The sequence below is a fragment of the Moschus berezovskii genome, chromosome 26 (genome assembly GCF_049115385.1).
Source record: "Moschus berezovskii isolate FMDL1 chromosome 26, NW_MosBer_1.0, whole genome shotgun sequence".
Taxonomy (NCBI): Eukaryota; Metazoa; Chordata; class Mammalia; order Artiodactyla; family Moschidae; genus Moschus; species Moschus berezovskii.
Window position 1 is genome coordinate 7,160,223 of NC_142485.1, and position 5,830 is coordinate 7,166,052.

A 5,830-nucleotide genomic window follows, 5' to 3' on the forward strand; every position below is an offset into this window, starting at 1 on the left:
GGGTCCCAGTGAGTTTAACAAAATAATAGGAACCTGTGTCATTCCACAGGCTGAGATCAAAAGATCCTGAAGTCTTGGGCTGATGGTCACAACTCTTCTCAAGAGCAGCCAGTTAATATCTTAAGCTCTCACCTGCTCTAATTTCAGTCCAAGGATTGCAGCACATCAGACACTTGCCTCTTACTTGGGGGGTCTTCTTTCTGACTTTGCCTTACCACCTCAGATATCCTCTGAACGTCCACTGTGCCCGAAGGTCAGGGTTAGGTGTGCTCTGTGATTTTAGACAAAGGGTGGTGTTCATTCTGCCACGCTATGATGCTGACAGGGCACTCGTGTGAACTTAGCTTTTAAAGTACCTTCAGAGGTGTGTTTAGGTAGCATGGTAAATCTCAACTGTAGACTGCCAAATGTAGAGCCGTTCTTCATATGCTATCAGGGTGGTGATGGGGGCAATGAAAATGTTAGCAACTTGGCATCAGAACTCTAGGGTGTGTAAAGGTGATCCACTGGATCACTGATTTCTCAGACATTAATGAAGTACCTACTAGCTGTCAGGTACTTTAACCGGGCTCTGCGGGTACAACAAAGAGGGAGACCAATATTTCCCTTAAGAAAGTTACAGTCTTATTCTTGCTTGAAGGTATGAAACATTAAGTGAGCGCTTTGAGACGCATACACGGGCATTATGCGAGCAGGCGAAGAGGACCAGGCTCTGCAGTGGAGGAGGAAAGAGGCCCGAAAGGCTTGGTGGAGGCGCAGATGCTGAGCTGAGCATGAAAGGATGAGGCAGACTTCAGCGATGGTCTTCGGGGGGCGGGGCGAAGTGGCAGGGCAGAGAGGACAAAGGAAAGAACATTCCAGGCAGAAGAGATGGTGAATACAGAGATGGAAAAGCCAAAACTGGCATGAAAACGCAAAAGTTGAAAATGTTAGTCTCTCAGTCGTGTCCGACTCTCTGAGGACCACTGTAGCCCGCCAGGCTCCTCTGTCCATGGGATTTCCCAGGCAAGAATACTGCAGGGGGTTGCCATTCCCTCCTCCAGGGGATCTTCCTGACTCGGGATCGAACCTGGGTCTCCTGCATTGCAGGCAGATTCTTAACCATTTGAGCCACCGGGGAGGCAAGAAACACTAGATAGATCAGTGCTGTTGAGACCAAAATGATGGGACAGAGTGAGAGGGACACAGATGGAGAGGCAGGAAGTGCCCTGGGGTCAGTGACGGGTTTTGAGATGTAGCGGCACTCTTAGTTAATTTATTCTTTTCTGTGGCTACATAGAGGATGAATTTAGAGATGAGATGGGAAGAAAGGAGACCAATTAGAGGTTCAGAAAGAGATGATGAGACCCTTGACCAATGACAGCACAGCTGGACAGGCTGTGATGAAATTGAGAGCTACTTAGGCATTAGAACTGGCATGGCCCAATTAGGATTAAAAAAGGATTCGGGGGTGGGGGCAGTAAAGGAGAGGGAAATGACAAGATTAACTCAAGGGACTGGTTGGAATCACCAATTAAAAGAGGTTAGGATGAAAGAGAAATGTTAACTTTGTACGCTGAGAGCTTACATCAGGTGTATGTTCAAGTGACAGTCATCGGGCATTTCACTGTCAGAGTCTGAATTTCAGGGAACAGGTGTGGACTAGCAGTACAGACTAGGGGACAGCCACATACACGTGGGTTCAAAAATGCACGTAGTTGAAATTCCCCAAGCAGAATCCATGAGAGCTGTTAGAATCAGGGGACTCAGGGACTGAGGAACCCCAACATTTACATAGAAGGTAGAAGATGAACAGCCCATGAAGAAGCAGAGAAGGACGGATTAAGAAGGTAAGGAAGAACAGGAAAGCAGGTCATCCACAGGAGCTGACGGAGCAGGAGGTCTCAAGAAGGAGGAGGCATCTCTGGGGTCAAAAGCAGCAGCTTGGCTCTGTGAATCAGGGATTAATCTGTTCGTTTGGGTGTAAATTGGTGGGCATTTGTTCACCATAATAAGAGCGGTTTCAGTGAAGGCAGGGTTGGAGGCACCCAGGAGTGGATCAGAGCCTGATAGGAATAGGGTGAGGGGAACAGGTGATGGAAATGATTGACATATTATCTCAAGAACTTAGCTCGACAAGTAGGGGAGAGCAAATTGAGGGAGTCTAGGGTGGGATGTGGGGATGGAAGAAGCTTGAATATATTCATTGATTTCGGGCAATTGTCACAGATTCAGAACATAGAAAGGAGAGAGTATGACAGATGGAGGACACAGAAAAAGGGGAAAGGGGTGCAGTTGGGTGTAGAAATAAAGAAGGTGACCTTCAAACCCAGAGGCACTGCCAGGGCTGTACCACCCTGGATGCACTTGATCGCCTCTGATCTTGGAAGCTAAGCAGGGTCGGGCCTGTTAGTACTTGGATGGGAGACCACCTGGGAATACTGGGCATTATAGGCTTAGTGACCGGAAGAAGGAAGATATGAATGGGTCTGAGGCAGAAACATTTTCAGGTAGGTGGATAAGAAGGTGAAAGAGATCACAGGGGCCGTTTACCCTGTTTGTGGCTGCCAAGTGTCTTTTCTGATCATTCCTCCTGTGTTTGGGGAACTCCCCACATGATGACTCTTGCCTCCACAAGGAAGAAACCAGAACTCACTCTCCTGGGACGCCTTGCTGCTAAGACACAGGCTTGGGAATCTAGCTCCCGTCAGTCAGATGCTTCTGCACCAGCTGTTGACTTGGAAGGGAGCAGCATGAGGAGGTAGGTACATGCAGGTTCCATGTTCTGACACACGAAAGAGAGGAGTGTTTAGCTCTTCAAACACAAGAACACGAACAGAACTCGTGACTCCCGGTTGAAAGCATCATTAGTACACGGGGTGCGCTAAGGTTCGGACCCCAGCATCCGTGTTCACTGCAACAGCCCCCGCGGCCTGGTTGGAGCCGAGATTCCAAGGGCCCTCAGGTCCTTCCGGAGATTCTCTGACCTGCAAAATAACTTCTAACAAACACGGCATTCAACCAGGAGATTGGATTCCGTCGTTTGTAACAAAGACCTCTGACTGACACAGCCATCGGGTCTAAAAGCATGAATTTTCTCAAGAGAGGAGACAGGTCACCGCTGAGACCGAGAAGTGGGGGCCTGAGGAGTGCAATAACGGCTTGAAGCAGCTGATGGGAACGACGGGAGAAGCAGCTGCCCCAGGGCCCGCGGGAGAACTGGTGGAAGTGCGAGGGCCCCGCTTAGTTGCAGCCATGACTCTGGGCAGCCCTCATCTTCGCACTGTGTGAGTTTCCTTCTCCAGCAGAACATGGTAGGGAGCAAGGGAAGGCAAGGGGTGACGAGACGTCAGCAAAGAAGGACGGCTGGGGAGAAAAGGAAGGGGCAGACGGCGGCTGATAGAGAATGAAATGACAGGAACCAGGGAATCAAACTTTCTTTGAGCCAAAAAAGCAAGATAACAGGAGCTCATGAGAACGCTGGGAGAACAGCAAGCAAGCTGGGCCAGAAGTTTCAGTGTTGGAATATCAGACCGAAGAGGTAGAGGAAATTCAGGCCACGAGGAGAGTCAGAGCAGGGGAGGCTGAGCTATGCCCTGGGCGGACCCGCCATCGAGTGGATGGTGAGGTGTTCCAGGTCGCGGCAGGGATGGGAGTGGAGCGGAAGACCTCGGTATCAGGGCTCAAGGTCTGTGAGTGGGGGCAGGGTCTGGGAGCCGTGTAGGTGAAAGTGGTGAAAAGGTTGCAATGGGACAGCTTCACGTGATGATCTGACACCGTGCACTGAGCTTTAACGCTGGAAACATAACAGACCAGGAACAGCAGCGGTGGGGGAACGTGTTTAGAAAGGATACACAGCCAGAACTGACCTTTAGGAAAGCCCGTGTTGCAGCCACAAACAAGAAAATGGACCAGGACAGCGTGAAGGTGGTGGGCAGTTTCCACTGTCCTTTAACTGGTGACAATTACCAGCAGAGATGAGATGTCCTAAGCAGTAACCGACCTCAAATTTCAAATGCCCTACTCTGACCAAGGACATCCAGGATGTGAGGTTCCTTCAGACATTTGAGGATGTTCCCACATGACCCCAAGCTTTCCCTGGTTCAGGCTAATCACTCCCAGTTCCTTTAACTATACTTCACTCAACGCATCCATTCTTCCCTGGAAAAACTTGGCTGTGATTGACGTCACCTTAAACCGTGGGACTCAGATTCAAGTGGAATTTCCCAAAGGCAACCCGACTAAAGGAGGCCGCCGGTGAAACTGTCCATGTGCCCTCCCACCAGCCTGAAGCTGAGCCAAAAGAACGACCCTGACCTCACCTTCCGCGACTCCCCGACTTCTCCACGCCGCCGGAGAAAAGTGAGGAGAACGACGTGAATAATGACAAGAGGGTGATGACGAGGCTCACAGCGGCCCAGCGGCAGCAGCACTGCCCGCGCCGCGACGGGCTTGGTTTCGTCTGTTTGTTTAACTGCACCTGTTTCCCACAGAACGTGTGACTCGCTCAGGGACCTGCTGTCGCAATCCCAGTTACTTCCCGCTCCGAGTCGGGAGCGCAGGAAGCTGGGCGCATCACTGGGCCTCCCGGCGATGCCCACCGTCCCTGCACAGTGCCTGGCAGACTGGGCACTGGGACTCAGAGAAAAGGCACACGCCAAGAAGCACCCAGCATCCCATTCGGCACTCTGCTGTTTGTTACATTAAACCCTCCGGGTTCACCAGAAAGAAAACCCGTAAGTTTACGAGAAAGAAAACCTGTAAGAAATGTGCTCTGAATTGACTTACAAGCTGAGGTTTGTTTGATGTGGAACATCACCTCTTTTCTGAAAAACAAGCCAAGTTATCGAATATCAGACCATAATCTCATGGCCAGACTACTGGCTAAAGCAAAGTAAATCAAAGTTAATAATAAACAGGAGGAAACATAGTCTGGGAATGTAAGGTTCCGGACTGCAGGATCCGGTTTGGGGTCATTCCGCTGTGGTGTCTCTACTAGTTAATGTTAAACACGGTAGAAATGAAATTAACGCGAGTTTGAGAGATGATGTAGAGGACTGACAGCGTGGAGAAACAGATGAAACAGCAAATACATTAATTACAGACATTGAAAAGCACATGGAATATTAGGCAAGAAGTCTTCAAATGTTACAAAGCAAATAAAACTAGAGACAACATATCCCACAGGAGATGGAGACGGAGGGAGGTGGTTTATGCCAAGAACACTAAACTGCGATCTGCATTCTGGCCTTAAACACTCCCTAAGTTAGCGTGGGCAAGGAGGGAGGGGAGAGACACAGAGGGAGGCGCGGGGGACGAGAGGAAGGAGGGAAAGAATGGGGGGAGAGAGGGAGGACAAGGAGAAGGCCCTTGGAGGGAGGGTCACCAGTGGTTCATCCCAGTCTCGGGGTTGTCTAGACCCTCCACAGGAGACGTCGGCAGAAACAAGCCAATGCAGGACACAGGGGAACAAGTTCCTGTGCAACACTGCGCCTCCCTGGGCAAGCTGTCCACGTTCTGGAGAGTTCTGTGCCAGACTGTGAGGTGCACTGTGACAGTAATGGTCCTGGTGAGTCACCCTTCCCACAATCTGTGCAGGGCAGCCCCTCCCATATTGACTCTGGACGTGCCCCTGGGCTTGCCCCAGCCGGCAGGACACCGGCACATGGGCTGTGACACATTGGAACGTGTCCTCTTGAAGCACTGCTGCTGCTGGAGGAGACTCAGAGGCCACACGCCTGCCCCAGGGTCCAGCTGCCCCAACGTGCAAGCAAGCCCATGCCAGACCCGCAAGGTAACCCTCTCGCCCACAGACCCGTGAAGAATGTCAAAGGTTATTGTTTGAAGTCAC